The sequence below is a fragment of the Bos grunniens genome, chromosome 1 (assembly GCF_055505025.1).
Source record: "Bos grunniens cultivar Pamir isolate PY7600 chromosome 1, Bosgru_T2T1.0, whole genome shotgun sequence".
NCBI classification, from domain to species: domain Eukaryota; kingdom Metazoa; phylum Chordata; class Mammalia; order Artiodactyla; family Bovidae; genus Bos; species Bos grunniens.
Window position 1 is genome coordinate 8,297,394 of NC_141165.1, and position 21,164 is coordinate 8,318,557.

General features: G+C 46.8%; 1 long non-coding RNA gene across 1 annotated transcript; it reads left to right on the forward strand.

Moving 5' to 3' along the window:
- The first annotated feature begins 1,578 nt into the window (after positions 1–1,578).
- LOC147378915 (uncharacterized) lies at positions 1,579–8,831 on the forward strand. Its single transcript, XR_015166676.1, has 2 exons — positions 1,579–1,717; positions 7,963–8,831. It is a non-coding gene; the product is annotated as an uncharacterized LOC147378915 (long non-coding RNA).
- The last annotated feature ends 12,333 nt before the right edge of the window (positions 8,832–21,164 follow it).

Genomic DNA, 21,164 nt, shown 5'->3' on the forward strand with positions numbered 1-21,164 from the left:
TGTGTACGTGGATTACATTTAGAAATGAAAACAGAAATGTTAAAAGTATTGGTTTATAAATAATAAGCCTATTAAATTTTGTTGTATTTAATACTTTATTTAAAAAAATAACTATATTTTCCAGAACAAATTTAGTGAGATGAGTAGAATTGTTTTACATTTTTGTGAAGCTATTTAGCATCTGGCTTAAAGAGAGACAGCTGGGTTCTCAGACCTGCATCTGCAATCTGTTCTGATACCACACGCCCTAAACCTCTGGAAGATTCCACCAAACACTCAGAATGGGTGTGAAGAAGACAAATAGCATCTTAATGTTATTACGAAAATGGTTTTGACCTTACAGACCCCCTGAAAGGGCTTCCCCAATGGCTCAGGGATAAGGAAGCCACCTGCAATTCAGGAGACTCAGAGAGGCAGGTTCAGTCTCTGGGTCAGGAAGATCCACTGAGGAAGGAAATGGCAACCCACTCCAGTATTCTTCAGTAAAGAATCTGCCTGCAATGCAGGAGACTCAGGTTCGATTCCTGGGTCTGGAAGATCCCCTGGAGAAGGGCTAGGCTACCCACTCCGATATTCTTGCCTGGAGAATCCCATGGACAGAGGAACCTGGGGGGCTACAGTCCATGGGGTCGCAAGAGTTGGACACGACTGAGTGCCTTTCACTTCACTTTCACTTCCAGTATTTTTTTAAATAAATTTATTATAATTGGAGGCTAATTACTTTACAATATTGTAGTGGTTTTTGCCATATATTGACATGAATCAGCCATGGGTGTACCTGTGTCCCACTGTCCCAAACCCCCCTCCCACGTCCTTCCGCATCCCATCCCTCTGGGTCGTCCCAGTGCACGGGCTTTGAGGGCCCTGTCTCATGCATCGAACCTGGCCTGGCAATCTGTTTCACATGTGGTAATATACATGCTTCAGTGCTGTTCTCTGAAATCATCCCACCCTCACCTTCTTCCACAGAGTCCAAAAGTCTGTTCTTTGTATCTGTGTCTCTTTTGCTGACTCACATATAGGGTCATTGTTACCATCTTTCTAAATTATATATGTGTGTGTGTGTGTGTGTGTTAATATACTGTATTGGTGTTTTTCTTTCTGGCTTACTTCACTCTGTATAATAGACTCCAGTTTCATCCGCCTCATTAGAACGGACTCAAATAATTAGAACGGACTGAGTAATATTCCATGTGTATATGTACCACAGCTTTCTTATCCATTCATCTGCCTGTGGACATCTATGTTGCTTCCATGTCCTAGCTATTTTTAATAGTGCTGCGATGAACATTGGGGTACACGTGTCTCTTTCAGTTCTGGTTTTCTCGGTGTGTATGCCCAGCAGTGGGATTGCTGGGTCATATGGCAGTTCTATTTCCAGTTTTTTAAGGAATCTCCACACTGTTCTCCATAGTGGCTGTACTAGTTTGCATTCCCACCAACAGTGTAGGAGGGTTCCCTTTTCTCCACACCAGCATTTATTGTTTGTAGACTTTTTGATAGCAGCCATTCTGACCGGCGTGAGATGGTACCTCATTGTGATTTTGATTTGCATTTCTCTGATAATGTCACTTCCAGAATTCTTGCCTAGAGAACCCCCATGGACAGAGGAACCTGGAGGGCTACAGTCCGTGGGGCCGCAAAGAGTCGGACAGGACTGAGCAACCAACACTTTCACTTTTCACCCCCTGAAAAGACTGCACTTGGAGAACCACTGGTTAGTGGACCTCAACTCAAATGTGTGTGTGTGTGTGTATGTGTGTGTACTCGAGTAGAATACATTATAGCAGAATGCATTGCACTTGGTTAATAGCTTGATTGAACACCTCTTGTGGTCACTTGGGATCGTCTCTGTCCCACCTCTTACTGGGGCCACTGATGCTGCTCTGACCAGGTCCACACAGGTGCCACCTGACCGCTCCCCCTGGAAGCGGAGGGAGTTGACGCCCACAGGACACGTGGGCAGGCGTTAGGCTCCCCTAGAGCTGGTTCTCCAGTACTCTTGCTTGGAAAATCCCATGGATGGAGGAGCCTGGGAGGCTGCAGTCCATTGGGTCGCTGAGGGTCGGACACCACTGAGGGACTTCACTTTCACTTTTCACTTTCCTGCATCGGAGAAGGAAATGGCAACCCACTCCAGTGTTCTTGCCTGGAGAATCCTAGGGTGGGGAAGCCTGGTGGGCTGCCGTCTCTGGGATCGCACAGAGTCGGACACAACTGAGGTGACTTAGCAGCAGCAGCAGAGCTGGTTCTAAGCCGCCTTTCCTGAGCTCCAGGCAGGCCGGGTGAGCCTGAGCTGCGGTTACCGTGGCAACAGTGAACTCGGGGTGAGCTGGTCCTCTTTGTCTTGCTCCCTTTCTATCTCCTCCTCCCTAGTGTCACTTTGCAGACAGCCTGCCTACACAGGCCTCTGTTGCAGGCTCTGCCTTCAGGGGAGCCTGGGGCTGACAGATGTGTATTTTGTAACAGTGTTGCTTCAGTTATAGGGCCATGGTGTCTGATGCACTGGCCTGCTGCATGTCATAAGGAAAACGTTGGGAAAACCCTGTGTTTTGCAGTCAGCTGAACATAACGTGAAATATTCCAAATAGAAAATATCTATCAGAAGAAAACGTTGTGATTTTAACAAGACCCCCTCCAGTAATTAGATCCGCAGTGAGAGTTAGAAGTTCAAATATGAAACTACCTATGAAAAGCCAACAGCATTTAAATCCAAAATACTGCCCTCCCTTATTTCTTGACCCACCCTCCTTTAGTCGGAAGGGTCTCCACCAGGAGCTTGGATTTTCTGCTGCCAAGGCTTTCATTAGAACAAGTCTGACTCCTTAAGCAAACAGAGTTGGCCAAAAATGTATATAAGGGCTTCCCCGGTGGCTCAGTGGTACAGAATCCACCATCTGCCAATGCAGGAGACCCAGGTTCGATCCCTGGGTTGAGAAGATCCCCTGGGGAAGGAAGTGGCAACCTACCCCAGTATTCTTGCCTGAAACATTCCATGGACAGAGGAACCTGCTGGGCTACAGTCCATGGGGTCGCAAAGAGTCAGACATGACTGAGATGACTTAGCACACATGTTTTGTATATTGCACTTTTTCAAAAAGTCAGAAGGACATAGCATATTACTAGCACCTTGCCTTAGAAAACCCAACTAAGTCAACTGCTGCAGGAGTTATCTCAGAACCCAGCATACTGGATGGTACTGTCCCCTACTTGTCAGTAACTGCTGTGCAGCTGTGGGGAACATGGGGGAGCATGGCTGAAAAGAAGCAGTTACTGATTTGTCTTCCCAGCTTTCGGGGCAGGCTGGGCAGTTGTCAGACGCTCAGATCACTCAGCATAAAACCTAACTGGAAGGGGCTTTCCTGGTGGCTCAGTGGTAAAGAATCCACCTGCCAACACAGGAGACATGGGAAGATCGCGGGACAACTGGACCCCTGTGTCACAACTGCTGAGCCCACGTGCGCAACTACTGAAGTCCAAGCACCTGGAGCCCACGCCCAAATAAGAGAAGCCACTGCGAGAAGAAGCCCCCGCACTGTGACTAGAGAGGAGCAACCCGAGAAAGCCCACTCAGCAATGAAGACCCAGAGCGGCCATCAGTTCAGTTCAGTTCAGTTCAGTTCAGTTCAGTCGCTCAGTCGTGTCTGACTCTTTGCGACCCCATGAGTCGCAGCACGCCAGGCCTCCCTATCCATCACCAACTCCTGGAGTTCACCCAGACTCACGTCCATTGAGTCGGTGATGCCATCCAGCCATCTCATCCTCTGTCGACCCCTTCTCCTCCTGCCCCCAATCCCTCCCAGCATCAGAGTCTTTTCCAATGAGTCAATTCTTTGCATGAGGTAGCCAAAGTACTGGAGTTTCAGCTTTAACATCATTCCTTGCAAAGAAGCCATAAATAACAGCCATAAATAACATTTTTTTAAAAAACCCTAATTGGGTTAACTGTTGGCCCTGTCTGGGCTTCCCAGGTGGCACTAGCAGTAAAGAACCTGCTTGCCAATGCAGGAGACACGAGATGCAGGTTCGATCCCTGGGTCAGGAAGATCTCCTGGAGAAGGGAATGGCAACCCACGCCAGTATTCTTGCCTAGAGAACCCCATGCGCGGAGGAGCCTGGCAGGCCACAGTCTGTGGGGTTGCAAAAGAGTCGGACACAACTGAAGCGACTTAGCATGTGGCCCTATTTACTACCTGGAAGTGGGCAGAAATTTATTTATCCCACGCTTTCTAACTGGGATGTTGTTGTAATATGTTGTTGATGCTGCTGCTTAGTCACTCAGTCCTGTCCAACTCCTTGCAACCCCGTGGACTTTGTGAGCCCGCCAGGTTCCTCTGTCCATGGGAATTCTCCAGGCAAGAATACTGTAGTGAGTTGCCATGCCCTCCTCCAGGGGATCTTCCCAACCCAGAGATCAAACTCAGGTGTCCCTCATTGTAGGAAGATTCTTTTCCGTCTGAGCCACCAGGGAAGCCTAGTCTAAGTCAAAAGAGAGAACAAAAGTGCATTATCCAAAGGACAGCACTTTGAGATAGCCACCAAGTGGGGCTGGATACCCAGGGATGGCTGGTGTCTTGGGGTCACCAGTATGGATTGATGACCAGGACTAAATACTCGCTCCCCACACCATACCCCATCACCACAAAAGTCCCAGGTGTGCCAGAGATGTGATGGAAACCTCAGGGACCTAGGGAGCCATGGTGTCAGAAATGATGACTGTAGAGAAAACACAGTTGTTCCTGAACAAGCGCATTCGTAGGCCAAGATTTCTTCTGTTCCCATGACTCAGAGGAAAAACTCTTTCCAGTACTTCGATGCCTGTCTTGGGCTATTTCTGCAAATCCAGAGTGTCTAAGCTCTGCTTGGGGCGGGCCACGGTCGCAGAGGGTCACGTGGCCAGCCTCACAGTGACTCACACTCCAATTGTGCCGATTGTGTTATTCAGCCTGTTCTGGGCCCCACCCCCGCACAGCAGAGGGGCAGCTGTGAGTCAGCCTACGGCAGCTGCTGCCAAACTGCATAGCCCCTCCCGCCTTTGGACGCTTGGGCTCCCAGCCCCGCCTCTTCTCCCTGTTCTTGGCGATGCTCCTGGGATGGCACGCACCTCCCAGGAAGCACAGTCACCCCTCAGCACCCTTCTGAGAAGGAGAAGCACCCGACAGGACTAAAGATACAGCATACATCCACATTATAAGCCTGAAGCCCAAACCAAGCTCTCATCCCTACAGCTGATGTGAGCGGGGGTGGGTGTGCAGATCTGGAGGCTTGGTGAGACCAGCTGCGTCCAGGAGGGCGTGTGCTCTGCAGCAACCTGGGCGGTCCAGGCAGAGAGCAGACAGCTGGTGCGCGGTCAGTAGCCTTGGCCTGTTTCCACCATCAGCTAAATTGCCCCTGTCCCTGATGGCTCAGATGGTAAAGAATCCACCTGCAATTCAGAAGACCCAGGTTTGATCCCTGGATCAGGAAGATACGGGGAGAGGGCAATGGCAACCCACTCCAGTCTTCTTGCCTGGAGAATTCCTCAGACAGAGGAGCCTGGCTGGCTGCAGTCCATGGGGCTGCACAGAGTTGGACATGACTGAGCGACTAATACACATTGTGAGGGTAAGGAGTAGCGATCAGAGAGAAGCCTTTTCCCCAGTTCTCCAGGAAGGCAAAAGTGTCTCAGTCACTGAGGCAGAAATGTGAAGAAAGACCATAGTCCCTCCACACTAGCCACTTAGGTGGTATCCTGTTTGTCCCTATTTTATTTTATTTTTTGTCATCATCCTCATCACTTTATTCAGTCCCAAGTACTTAATTCTTATTTTGCTTGATCTTGAACTACCAGTTTTAAAAAAATATTTTTGTAATTTTCAGTTGGAGAATAATTACATTTTTGTGTTGGTTTCTGCTGTACAACATTGTGAATCGGCCATAAGTATAAATACTTCTCCTCCCTCTTGAGCCTCCCTCCCACCTACCCCCTTGTTTCTCCCATTTTAAATAATCAAAACAGCAGATATCTTTGAGGAAGTGTGCCCCTGAGCTAGATTCTTTTTATTGGAATTATTACAGGGTCAAAAAGGAGTGAACTTTTTTTTTTTTTTGGCCGCACCACATAGCTTGTGGGATCTTAGTTCCCCAACCAAGGATTGAACCTGTGCCCTCGGCAGTGAAAGTGCCCAGTCCTAACCCCTAGATCACCAGAGAATTCTCTGTCTTGAACATTTTAAAGACACTTAACATATGACTCCAGACTAATCTCCAAAAAAGATTCTATCGATTTACACACTCCTTTTAACTCATTTAACATCACCTACTACCCTTAAGCTGGTGGGATGGATAATTTTGTGTCCACTTGGCTGGGCTAAGGCATGCCCAGAAAACTAGTAAAACACTATTTCTGGGTCTGTCCGTGAGGCTGTTTCTGGAAACGCTTAGCATTTGCTCAGACGACGTTCCGCCTGCCCCCAGCATAGGCAAGCATCATCCACACCACCCACTTTCTGGTTCTGCAGTTTACAGATGGCAGACTGTGGCACATCTCAGCCCTTATCATCACATGAGCCGATTCCCACCCACAGTAAATCTCTGATGTTTCTAGGCACATCCTCTCAGTTCTGTTTACCCGGAGAACCCTGGCAAATACAGCAGGGTGCGAGATGTTCCTCACGTTTGGAGCATATGAAATGTCACAGTGTTCCATTTTCCCGAATCTGGCTAAACGTGTTCTGGTTTCCCACTGTCCATCACTGACAAGAATTTCGGGATTATTTGGTGGGGGGCCTTCCTCACCCTCCCTCGACTGTTAATCCCTTATTCTATCCAAGAAAAAAGAGCTTTCCTGGTGGCTCAGGGGTGAAAGAATCCATCTGCCAGTGCAGGAGACGTGGGTTCGATCCCTGGTGCCGGAAGATCCCACGATGCTGAGCAACTAAGCCCATGCACTACAACTTCTGAGCCCGCGTGCTATGGCGACTGAAGTCCACGTGCCCTAGAGCGCGTACTCCACAAGAGAAGCCACCACAATGAGAAGCCCGCGTATCACAACTACAGAGGAGCCCCCACCCGCCACAACTAGAGAAAGTCTGCTGGCACCAATGAGGACCCAGCAGAGCCAAAACTAAATGAACAAAAAAACTTTAAAAAAGAAAATGGGAGAAAATACTGGCTTTTAGTCCATGGTATTTGCCATCTCTACCATTGTCCCACCCTCTCCCAACCTGACCGAAAGATGACCCTGGGCTCATGTGTCTTGCACTGAGTGTCCACCTGCCCCAACTGACCACTCCATTCAAGACCCCCACCCTGGGGGCTGCCATGACTCCCCGTCTCAACACAGGCAGGCATCACCCCTGGGGTGGGACACCCACCCGGCCACAGGAGTTTCTACATCTGCCCCCACCCAGCTGCCTCCAAAATGGTTCCACGTGGTAACCCAGAACAAAGCTCTCAGACAGGCAGGGCAGCTGGGGGTTTTCTGGGCAATGCCCAGGATGGAAGGGGAGGGAGTGTGTGCAACTTCCGTAAACTGCCTTTCAAGGAAGGAGCATCGCTTCTTCATCCCTCCTCAATCCTAGTGCCCAGCATGGGGATTTTAACGATGGGAAACCAAGGCGTCCCCTTGGACCATAGAACAGAAGCCACCCAGCAGCAGAACAAAAAGAAAGGATCCGAGTCGTGGCACCATTCCAGCTCTGAACGGCCCAGGCCTGGACGCAGACGTGGCGAGGTCCCCTTCCTCCTTGTTTCAGTCACTGTTGCTAATATTCTGTGTTGCCCAACCACAGCCAGTGTTGTTGGGTAAAGTGTCTGTCTACAATGTGGGAGATCCCCTGGAGAAGGAAATGGCAATCCACTCCAGTACTATTGCCTGGAAAATCCCACGGACAAAGTAGCCTGGTAGGCTACAGTCCATGGGGTCGCAAAGAGTCGGACACGACTGAGTGACTTCACTTTCACTTTCACTTTCAACCACAGCCGCACCTGAACCTGCCCTTACGCTTCCCTTCAAGGTCTAGGCACAGAGACCTCGTCTTTTCCTGCTGGAATAGTCTGCCAATTGCCAGATGGTGTGGGATGTCTATCCTCAACCTCTGAAGGGGCCGAGAACACCTAAGGAGCTGCTAAAATTCAGGTTCCCAGCTCTAGTGAGCCTGAAAGTCCTTGGAATCTGCATGTTTAACAGATATCCTTGGAGAGTCTGATGGGAATGGACCGTGAGCCACATGTGGAGAGATGGTGGGCCTTTGAAACAAAATGCCATGGTAGGGATGGTCTCCAGGCTACAGAGGCGCTTCTACTCAGAAACCTCGTCTTCCCTTCACGCTACCTCCCCCCCCAAACACCCACATGTGCACATCTCCCACCAAAGGAGGCTTTCACCTGTGCTGGTCTGTTCTCCCTGAGAAAGACACTGTATTTTCTCTCTCTCTCTCTTTTTTTTTTTTTTTGGTAAATCTGTAGCTGCAAAAATGAGTAAGTTGCCTGAATGTGGCACGGTAATCACTGCTTGTCCCACTTTTTTTCACTATAGAAAATAAAAGAGGGACTTCCCTGATGGCTCAATAGCTAAGACTCCACGCTCCCAATGCAGGGGGCCTGGGTTTGATCCCTGGTCAGAAAGCTAAGACTCCGCAGGCCATGTGTATGAGTTCACATGCCACAACTAAGACCCAACACGGCACACAAATAAATATTTTAAAATATTTATATAGAAAATATAAGAATAATAGGTAGCTTTAATTTTCAAATTTGAATATTAATAAAGTTCGATGTTATATCCAAACAGGGACTAAATACACATTCGAATGACCAACTTCCAAGAAGCGAAGTAAACAAAGCCCAGCTCTGCTATTTCCAGCCAGAGTCACCTGGGGTGTGTCATTGACTTTTCTGAGCCCTAGTTTCTCTAAGAGTAAAACAACACCAACTGTATAACGTTGGCTATATAACGTACTTAAAACATGCTTCAGATTTCCCTGGTGGTTCAGTGGCTAAGATTTCATATTCCCAATTCAGGGACCCTGGGTTTCATCCCTAATCACTGAACTAGAAAAGACTCTTGAGAGTCTCTTGGACAGCAAGGAGATCAGACCAGTCCATCCTAAAGGAAATCAACCCTGAATATTCATTGGAAGGACAGACAGCTGAAGCTGAAACTCCAATACTTTGGCCACCTAATGGGAAGAACTAATTCATTGAAAAATACCCTGATGCTGGGAAAGATTGAAGGTTGGAGGAGAAGGGGATGACAGAGGATGATATGGTTGGATGGCATCACCAATTCGATGGACAATGAGTTTGAGCAAACTCGGAGATAATGAAGGACAGGAAAGCCTGGCATGCTGCAGCCCATGGGGTTGTAAAGAGTCAGACATGATTCAGCGACTGAACAAGAGGGAACTAGACCCCACATGACCCAACTAAGAGTTGGCACACCACAACTGAAAGATCCCACGTGCTTCAACTAAGACCCCGAGCAACCAAATGAATAAATATTTTAAAAATAAATAAAAATAAACCTGCCCGGCACACAGTAGGCCCTCATGTGACATGACTCTGTGTCCTGTTTTTCCTCATTGGGATCACCATACTTTTGCTTCATGTCCACCAGTTCTTGTCATCACTGTAGTAGTGGCTGCCGTAAGAAGTCACCTCAGGGGCTTCCCTGGTGACTCAGTGGTTAAGAATCTGCCTGCCAATAGACATAGAGAACAGAGCTACGGACACGGGGAGAGGGGAGGAGAGGGTGAGATGTAAGGAGAGAGCAACATGGAGACTTACAATACCATATGTAAGATAGATAGCCAATGGGAATTTGCTGTCTGACTTAGGGAACTCAAACAGGGGCTCTGTGACAACTGAGAAGGGTGGGATGGGGAGGGAGGCGGGAGGGGACATGGGTGTGTGTACTTGTGGCTGATGCATGTTGATGTATGGCAGAAATCAGCACAATATTGTAAAGCAGTTCTCCTCCAATTAAAAGTAAATTTTCTTTTACAAAAAAAAAAAAAAAGAATCTGCCAAGGCAGTGGGCACAGGTTCAACCCCTGGGCTGCAAAGATCTCACATGTCTCGGGGCAAATAAACGCCTGTGCCACAGCTGCTGAAGCCCATGCATCCTCGAGCTTGTGCCAGGCAACAAGAGAGGCCCCTGCACCAGGAAGCCCAAAAATTGCAGCGAGAGAATAGCCCACTCACAGCAATGAAGACCAGTGTAGTCAAAAAAAAATTAAAATATTTTTTAAAAAAAGAGTTTGAGCTTTGGATTAGAACCCATCTGGACACCAGTTCTCAGGTCCTGGCTTCACTTTCTACTTGGTGTGGGGGGATCTTGGAGAGTTCACTCCCTGAACCTCAGTATTCTCACCTGCGGGATGGACAGACCTGCTTCTGGATAATCCTGAGGGTTGAATCAGGCGGATTAGGGGAAACCCCTGGGATTCACGGACCCTGCTCCACAGTGCTCCCTGCTGCTCCCCAGCCACACCCAGACCTGCTTCCCTCCCTCTCGGGATGTCCTCTGGGCTAGACACACTGGTCCACACACATATTTTGCTCTCACTATTTTTCTCCGAGGGGACTTGTCTGATTCACCTTGGGTCCTCAGTTCCTAGCACAGAAGAGCGAAGTATAGAGTTGATAAATGTAAAAGAAAAAGTTCAGAGGTTCCTATCTGGAATCATCAACAGTGTCCTCCGTAAAATTATTTTGAAAGTGCAATGAAAGAGAGGCACACTCCTTTTCTTCTTTCAAGGAGCCATATCGTTTGAGAACCTAAATATTTAGGATTATCAACACAGGGACTTCCCTGGTGGGCCAGTGGTTAAGATTCCATACTTCTAATGAAGGAGATGCAGGTTCGAGTCCTAGTCAGGGAACTAAGATCCTACACGCTTTGTGTGGCCCCCAATTTTTTTTTTAATTAGAATTATCAACCCAAAGATCTTGTAGCAACCTTAAATCACTAGAAAGCCACTTCTATTTGTTTTCTACTTTTGAATTTTGATGAGCCCTTTAAATTTTTTTTTTTGAAGCTACTGAAGTTTATGAACATAGTTCAGTAGCTGCTTCAGATCAAATTCCCAGTCATCACTGAATGTGAAGATTAAATTTAATGTGTATGAAAAATAGATGAAAGAGTGAAAGGCAATTAGAAATAATGGCCTCTGGCCATGAAGGCACAGATTAAAGAACTGTCAACCCAGCTCAGAGATTCTATCAGTGATGAATCTGTCGGTTCACTTGACTACGGATCTAGTACAATTATGGGAAAACTAACAAAATGACCTGAGTGAACAGACAGACTGGGGCCATTTGCTTAAGTGAAACTTCCAGGCACCCAATTCCAGCCTTTACTTCTCCATCACCACTGAGTGGCAGTTGGCAGAGAGAGGTGACCTTTACTTAACCTTGAGAATAACTACCCCTCCCTAGCCAAAATGAGGAATGTGTATATGTCAATGCCTATTGACAATCCATTTGCAGAAGTTATTGAGTGTTTGGTCTAAGTTGATGATATCTTTGCCTTTTTGAACTTTATTTTTACAAAATAAATATTTTTCATAGGTCATCTTAGAAGTCTGAGAGGGCCACACACCAGGTACAGATGATGACCAATTTAAAAGGAAACTTTTATGCTTTGTTTTGGTTTGAGGGTTTTTTTTTTTTTTGCTCAAACATTCATCTGAATGATATAGAGAAGTAACCAAGTTTCGCCTGCCACTTTCTTACTAGAAAGCAATCTACTTTCATTCCTCTAGGTATTTAGAAAATGTTTATTGTTCTCAACAGCCAGGTAGGTGAGTGATTCCAAAACAAATCCTAAATCAAGCAGTGCTTAACTCCTTCCCTACCTAACATCCCTGGGTAATGATTTGTTCAAAGATCTGAAGTAAACGAAATCAGATCAGATATCCAATCCCTCAAAGAAAATGGTTTCAGTGAAGTTAAATCCCAAACTTGCCCTCATCTTCACCTCTCCAACCTATGCTTATCAGGACTTTCTTGTCACCAGTAAGATTAGTGGTAGCTAGTGCATTGGGCTAAATCAGATTTTTCATGTTGGATTAATCGTGAAAATGCTATGAGCAAATAACTTACATGATTGAAAGGTACTGAAGACCCCATTAACCACAAATTCTATGATCAATAAACTACATTAGAAATAGCCTTGATTAAAAGTCTAAAATATTTTGACTAAGGTTATTTCATGATTATAGAATTTTTAATCCATATAAGTAAAGGATATGAATTGATATCTAAGGACTGATGGCTTAAATATTTTCATTGTTATTTTTAATAAGTATCACTTATTTTTTTAAAAATACATATTCATTGTAGAGAATTTTAAAACTATAGAAAACAAGGAAGTCCCTGGCTGTCCAGTGGTTAGAACTCTACGCTTTCACTGCCAAGGGCGCAGGTTCAATCCCTGAATGAGGAACTACGATCTTACTAGCTGTGCTAGATGGCCAAAAAAAAAAAGAAAGAAAAAATCCAAACTACAAAACTTCTAATATAAGTCTTATGGGAAAATAGTAATGACTTTGGGTTTAGCAAAGATTTCTTAAATAGAACCTAAAAAATACAAACTAGAAAAAAAATAGATAAATTGGACTTCATTGAAATGAATAGTTTTTAAAGAAATTGTAGAACAACAAAAATTACCCATAATCCATCACTCCAGAATAATTACATTAAACAGTTTCTATAAGCTCTTCTAAGGTGGCTCAGAGGTTAAAGCGTCTGCCCGCAATGCAAGGAGACCTGGGTTCGATCCCTGGGTCAGGAAGATCCCCTGGAGAAGGAAATGGCAACCCAGTCCAGTATTCTTGCCTGGAGAATCCCATGGACGGAGGAGCCTGGCGGGCTACAGTCCACGGGGTCCAAAAGAGTCGGACACGACTGAGCGACTTGACTTTCAACTTTCTTTTCAAGAATACGTGTACTGTGGGTTTAACAAATAAGGATCATGATGTAAATATAATTTTGCCTCCTTTTTCAAACAGCACATGAGCATTTAACAATTGCACAACATTATGTCATATGGATGCACCATAATTTATATTGTAAAATTCTCTATTACTGACTTTTAGGATGATTCTACGTTTTCATTTTTTGGTAAATATTATTATTATAGAAAATGTTGTTATTGTTCAGTCGCTGAGTTGCATCCGCCTCTTCACAATCCCATGGACTGCAGCATGCCAGGCTTTCCTGTCCCTCACCATCTCCTGGAGCTTGCCCAAGTTCATGTCCATTGAATCAGTGATACCACCCAACCATCACATCCTCTGTCACCCTCTTCTTTTATCTGTGTATAAACATATTTGTCCTTATCTCTTATTCTGTCTTAAGGAAATACTTATAAAAGGGTGAAGTGAAGTGAAGTCGCTCAGTCGTGTCCGACTCTTTGTGACCCCATGGACTATAGCCTACCAGGCTCCTCCCTCCATGGGATTCTCCAGGCAAGAGTACTGGAGTGGGTTGCCATTTCCTTTTTCTATAAAAGGGTAAGGGATATAAATTTTCTTAAAAGCTCATATTCTCCTTGTATTGCCAAATTGCTGGGGAAGAAGCTGAAATTTTACACTCCTGCCACAAAGCGGGGGGCTTCCCTGGTAGCTCAGTGGTAAAAAACTCTCTTGCCAATGCAGGAGACACAGGCTAGATCCCAGGTCTGGGAAGATATCCTGGAGAAGGAAATGGCAACCCTGTCTTTCCTGGAAAGCCCATGGACAGAGGAGCTTGGCAGGCTACCGTCCATGGTGTCACAAAGAGTCAGACACAACTTAGAGACTAAACAGTAACAAGAACAGCAAATCACGACTGTTTACTTGTCCACATAATGTACTGACAGCCTATTCATTCATTTAATATGCATTTTAAGCTCTAATTATTTAAAAAAGTGATAATGGGTCTTCTATGATCATTTTTAGAATAATGAAATAAATTCAAAGAAATTATAAAGTATGGCTTGGATAGTTGACAGGAATTTACTTAGACTTATTTAATAAGCAAACTTCTATGAAGAGAATAGACTTCTGGTAGCCAAGGTGGGTTGGTAGGAGGTGAGGAAGGGATGGATTGGGTGTCTGGTATTAGCAGATATAAACTATTATCTAGGCTTCCCTGGTGTTTCAGTGGTAAAGAATCCACCTGCCAATGCGGGAGACATGGATTTGATCCCTGGTTCGGGAAGATCCCCTGGAGAAGGGAATGGCAACCCACTCAGTATTCTTGCCTGGGAAATGCCATGAATGGAGGAGCCTGGTGGGCTAGAGCCATTGGGTTGCAGAGTCAGACAGGACTTAGTGACTCAACAACAATAAACTATTGTGTATATAATGGATAAACCACAAGGTCCTACTGTATAGCATAGGAAACTATATTCAATAACCTGTGATAAACCATGACAGAAAAGAACATGAGAAAGAATATACATATGTACATTTGTATAGCTGAGTCACTTTTCTGTACAGCAGAATTTAATACAACATTGTAAATCAACTATACTAAACAATAAAATAAACTTTTTAAAAAAGAGGAAAAGGTCAAGAAAAAAAGAATACATAAAGCAAACGTAGTGGGGGAAAAAAAAAGGAAGAAACTGTCTATGAAGAGCTTTGTGGCAGGCCCAGGGCAAAGAAATCACTTATTTGTAAGGCGTGACTCAAATTTTCAAACTTATTTCGAAAATTCCCTTCAGGAAATTCCCTGGCAGGCCTAAGACAAAGAAGTCACTTATTTGTAAGACATGACTTGCATTTTCAAAGCTATTTTTAAAATTCCCTTTAGGAAATTCCCTGTAGCCCAGTGGTTAAGACTCCACACTTTGACTTCGTGGACCCGGGCTCCATGCCTGCTCTAAGGAACTAAGACGATGCAGGATCTAAGGACCCCTGGTCCACGCCTGGGAACTAGGGTGCCGCAGCCTTGGTGACAATGGCCTGGCAAACTCTCCTCTGCTGGTGCAGCAGAGTGCAGAGAGAAGAAATACAGCCATCCGATGACAGATATATGCAAATTACTGAAGACTTACAGTATCTTTGAGGAAAGCCTTCTTTAAATCAGATTTCACCTTGGCAGCATCTTGTCTCAATCAGTAAGTGGCCAAGGCACAAGAAGTTTCTTTTAAAAGGGTTTGGGGAAGTTCCCTGGCAGTCCCGTGGTTAAGACTCCACTGCAGCAAGCAAGGATTAGATCCCGGGTCAGGGAACTAAGATCCTGCACGCCATGGCGAGGCCAAAAACACTGGGGTTTGGGGAATTCCAGGTGTTCCAGTGGTTAAGACTCAGCACTTTCACTGCCAAGGGCACAGGTTCAATCCTGGTCAGAGAACTGATCCTGCAAACCTCACAGTGCAACCAAAAAAAAAAATTTTTTTTTTTTAAATAAAAGTGTTTGCATGCTCCAAGAAGCTGATCTGAAAACCTCTGTCTCCAGATTGGATTTCAGCTGAGATATTGCTGTCACAGTGACTTTGTGGGTCTGATGTGTGTTACCTGTGAGGGGCAGGTAGGAAGTGCTGATGCCACGTGTGTTCACCCCACATCTGCACAGGAGCAAGCCCTCCTGGAACCCTGTGGACACTGACCCCCCGGGTGCAGTTGCTGACTGAACTACTTGCCTCCTGGCTGGCTTCCTCAGCCTCTCCCACTGTGTTCAACCCACTGCTTCCTCATAAGCCAGACACGTCACTCTTTTCCCTAAGACACTGTGGTGTCTTCTCGGGGCCTCTTGAAGGCACCCAAGTGATCAGGCCCCACCTCCCACCATCTCCCCTTGCTCCTTCTGCTCCAGCTCTGTTGACTTCCTTCCTATGTCAGGCCTCCTGATTCTCTCACCCCAGGGCCTTTGCACAGGCTGTCCCCTTGCCTGGAAAGCTTCCTCTGCTCTTTGCCTGGTTGGTTCCTCCTCACCCTTCAGGTCCCATCAGATCCCACCTTCCTTAAACCAGGTTTCCTTGTTATTCTCCTTCATGTTCTTCATGGCAGGAATTGCAATTTATTGTTTAGAGAAATGCTTCTCAAATTTTCTCGAATGGGGGATGACTTTTTCTAAATTTCTAGCCCATTGCACATCTCTACATTGGAAGGACTGATGTTGAAGCTGAAACGCCAATACTTTGGCCACCTGATGCGAAGAGCTGACTCATTTGAAAAGACCCTGATGCTGGGAAAGATTGAGGGCAGGAGGAGAAGGGGACGACAGAGGATGAGATGTTTGGGATGGCATCACCGATGGACATGAGTTTGGGTAAACTCCGGAAGTTGGTGATGGACGGGGAGGCCTGGCGTGCTGCGGTCCATGGGGTTGCAAGAGTCAGACACAACTGAGCGACTGAACGGGACTGAACAGAACTGAACTGAACTGAACTTGTAAAATATAAAAATGCTTACTAGAAAAACAAAATGGAAAAAAGATAAACGAGAGGCTGTTTTTTTTTTTAAAAAAACTAAACAAATATAAAATTAGTCAATGAGCTAGAGAAGTTACTAAAAACATCTGTCAAGTTCAGTACTACCTTGTCTGAGACCAGTAACATGAACGTTCTGGCCTGGCCCTGTGTCCACAGACCCCACTAAGAGAATCACTGGCTTGTCCCCCCTTGACCGTGAGCTCCAAGGCAGGCAAGGACCTCGTCTGTCTATTCACCACATGTCCCTGTGTGCCAGGTATCATTCTACCTCTTAGTAGGGGTTCAGTCTATTTTTAGTAAATGATTTGAGTGGTTGAATAGGCAGTCATTAATAATAAAGGAGTGCACACTAAGTTACATCAGTCGTGTCTGACTCTGGTGGACACTGTGGACTGCAGCCCACCAGGCTCCTCTGTCCGTGGGATTCTCCAGGCAAGAATACTGGAGTGGGTTGCCAGAACCTGCGTCTCTTACATCTCCTGCACTGGCAGGCTAGTTCTTTACCACTAGTGCCACTTGGGAAGCCCCGTAATAAAGCAGGGTCTGTAGCAAAGAGGGATCCCCTGGGTGGTGCTGGGGTTGGGGGTTGGTCACTGCTGGCCGAGGGGCTGAGTGCAGGTGGTGAAGCCTGCAGGCATCATGGGGGACAGCGGGGCCCGGGGGTGACTCAGCAGTGCTCTCACCCCCCGGGCAGGTTCGGGGCAGCCCAGGTGGCAGCCCAGGTGGCAGCCAAGCTTCTCTTGGCCCATCCTGTTCCCGCTGCTCGGCCTGCTGGCCCCTCTGATCGCTGACCAGACTCCTTTTGAGGACCCCGTCTGGAAACTCCACCCAAGGGCCGTTGACCCAAGACTTCCACAGCAGGCCGGTGGGTAAGACGATGCCTTCCAACGCAAGGGATGAGGCTTCAATCTCTGGTCAGAGAACTAAGGTCCTACATGTTGTCGGGAGAGGCCTCATGTTTTCATAAAGGGGAGGGCATTGACCTGGGTGAGGGAAGGGGGTTACCTGCAGGGAGACTCAGAGAGCCTGGGGGTCTGGTTTAGGTGGGATAAGGCTGGCAGTCATTGGCCCTCTGCGAGTGAGTTGGTACCTAAGTGACACTTACCTAGACACAGGGGGCCCCAGGGGGAGCCTAGCAGGAACTCAGGCCAGAAGCAGAGACAGAACCTGAAGGGCTGGGGGCAGAGGGGAGACTGGGGCGGCAGAGTCCACTCTAGTCGGGCTTCCAGAGGTTGGCCCCTGCTGCTCAGGGGCAGGTGACTTCAAAAGAGACCAGGCCCAGATATAAACCCACAGTGCAGATAAGGCAACAGAACTCTTTGAGGACTGGGAGAACTGTTGTGGGCAAAACACACAGGACAGAGAGAAATGAGCGGAGAGGAGGGGGCTGGACCCAGGGGCCTCAGGACAGGAGGAGGAGGTGATGGCAAGGTCAGGCAGGAAGCACGCTTTCTCCCAGGGTGGCAGAAGGAGCCAGAGAAGGACCACCAGGCAGCTGCAGGATGCAAGTGCAGGGGGCAGGAGGGAGAAGGGGGTAAGCGGAGGCAGGAGGGTGCAGGCGCGGAAGGCACCGGGAACTCTCCGAGGATGGATCTGGCCCTGGCTACCATTTGAGTGTCACTGAACAGCAAAAAATTGATGCTTTTGAACTCTGGTGTTGAAGACTCTTGAAAGTCCCTTGGACTGCAAGGAGCTCTAACCAGTCCATCCTAAAGGAAATCAGTCCTGAATATTCATTGGAAGGACTGATGCTGAAGCTGAAACTCCAATATTTTGACCACCTGATGCGAAGAACTGACTCATCAGAAAAGACCCTGATGCTGGGCAAGATTAAAGATGGGAGGAGAAGGGGATGACAAGAAGGGGATGACATCACCGACTCAATGGACATGAGTTTGAGTAAACTCTGGGAGTTGGTGATGGACAGGGAGGCCTGGCGTGCTGCAGTCTATGGGGTCGCAAAGAGTCAGACACGACTGAGCGACTGAACTGCACTGAACCATTGGAGCAGAGCTGTCTGGTCCAACATCCCCTCATAGTGTGCGGAAACTTTGGGAAACATCCTCAAAACTCACTGCAGCAAACGGCCCCGGGAAAGGCAGAAGTTTAGAACATGGCAAAATTGTAGAACATGGCCACAGTTCATCAAAACAAGAAGGGACTTCCCTGGCAGTCCAGTAGTTAAGGCTGCACTTCCACTGCAGCAGCTGTGGGTTCCATCCCTGATCAGGGATCCCGCATGCCTCGGGGCAACAAAAAAGAGGGAAAAAGAAAAACTACAAGAAGTGTGACTGAATTCAGGAAGCCCATCTGAGCTTGGAGAACACAACCTCTGGCAAATGAGAAAGTAAAAAATTGTGGCAATTTTTAATAAATTTATTTATGTATTATTTTTGGCTGCATTGGGTCTTCGTTGCTTTGCAAGGACTTTCTCTAGTTGCTATAAGTGGGAGCAACTCTTCATTGGGGTGCACAAGCTTCTCATTTATTGCAGTGGCGTCTCTTGTTGCAGAGCACAGGCTCTAGGCACTCAGACTTCAGTAGTTATGGAGTGTGGGCTTCGTTGCCACACAGCGTGTGGGATCTTCCTGGACCAGGGATCAAACCTCTGACCCCTGAACTGGCAGGCGGATTCTCATCCGCTGCACCACCAGGGAAGTCCTGTGGCAATTTTTAAAGCAAAAACAGAAAAGGCAAGTGGAAAGTCAAGCACATATGATAACTTCTCTTGACGATGAACGCTAGGGCTACAGCCGCTCTCTTGGGGACAAGAAAAAGGTCTGGTGGGAAAGAAAAAATGTAGTCACCACTTACCATCTGATTGCAAAGACAATGGACACTCTTCAGGAAGCCGTTCCTCTGTGTTCTAACAAAGTACCTCTCAGACTCAGAAAGGTGAAACAACAACAGAAAGAATCCAAATAAAAAGAGAAGCTGAAAGAAAAAGAAACAGACATCTCTACCACCCAGTCCATTAGGGTGTAAAAAAACCTCAAGGTGGGATTCTGGTGAATCCCTCAACTTCCCGAGGGCAGGTGGGAAGCCAGAGGATCCCCTGTGTTCATAGAAAGTTTTCTCCCAGCCCAGGTGGACACTCAGTCCAAAGACCAGGAGGTGAACCTGACGTGGATGCTCCCTGGGAAGTCCCATTCCCTGCGGGCAGAGCCTCTGGATTTCTAAGACTCACCTGGGCTGTGTAGCATAGCGTGGTGAACCAGGGTTCCCTGGCTTGACCTCAACTGTCAAGGTGGGCAGTCAGGGGCGGGCTATCACATGGGCCAGTTTATGAGCTCACAGCTACCCCAGAACTGGTCATGTGCAAGAGCCTAGAACCCTCCTTGGAGACAGCCACGGAGCTCCAGAAGAATAGCAAAGTGCCCCCTAAGAACTGGAAGACTCAGCCTGCTTTCTTGTGGTAATAATTACCTTGGAGGGGACTTCCCTGGTGGCCCGATGGTTAAGAGTCTGCGCTTCCAATGTAAGTGGAGAAGGAAATGGCAACCCATGCCAGTATTCTCTCCTGGAGAGTCCCATGGACAGAGGAGCCTGGCCGGCTACAGTCCATGGGGTCGCAAGAGTCGGACATGACTTAATGACTAAACCACCACCACCACTTCCAATGTAGGGGGTGTGGGTTCAATCCCAGGTCAGGGAACTAGGATCCCACATGCCTCACAGTGCAGCCAAAATAATAATAATTTTTGTTGATGATGTTCAGTCACTCAGTCATGTCCGACTCTTTGTGACCCCGTGGACTGCAGCACTCCAGGCCTCCCTGTCCATCACCAAATCCCGGAGCTTGCTCAAACTCATGTCCATTGAGTCGGTGATGCCATCCAACCATCTCATCCTCTGGCATCCCCTTCTCCTCCTGCCTTCAATCTTTCCCAGCATCAGGGTCTTTTCCAATGACTCAGATCTTCACTTTAGGTGTTGAAAGAGGAGAGTAGAAAAAGTTGGGTTAAAACTCAACATTCAAAAAACTAAGATCATGGCATCCAGTCCCATCATTTCATGGCAAATGGGTGGGGGAAAAAATTGAAAATAATAATAATTGCCCTGAACTTTTTAAAACCTCTCAAAATAAATTGGTTTTCAGGCTGCAGGAGGAAATTGAACAAACACGGCTTTCTTGCAGATCAAAGCTATAGCAAGATGGAAACTTTGCTCCTCCAGATCCCACCTGGGAGCTTGCAGGAATGCCAGGAAGTTCAGGGTGGCCTCGTTTCCTGAGGGTTGAAACCCACAGGAGACACGTCCTGAGAAGTTATGTTTGTGCGAGATCACAGTCCAGTAACTTCGTGACTGATATTCAATTGTCCCACCTATGAGACTGTTTGCTCAGGTCAAGTCTGAAGAAGAATGAACGTGTGTTTATATTTAGCAAATTTCTGCATTTAGGAGTGTTTACTCTGAAATCACTTCAAGTGGCTTTCTAGATTTTAACAAATCCAGTGATTTATACTCAGGCTAACTATACACATACCCTATGACCCAGCGACCATTCCCAAATATCTACTCACCAGAGATGTACACGCTTGTAAGCAAAAGACATATGCAAAAATGCTCATAGCTGTTCTGTTCATATTAGCCCCAAAACTGGAAGCAATCCAGAATTCCATCAACAATAGAAGGGATAAATAAGTAGTGATATGTTCCCGCAATAGAAAAGAACAGTTGGTGACTCACGTGGAGTAAAAGAAACTAGAGGCAAATGAGCATATACTGATTCCATTTATATAAAGTTCAAAATTGG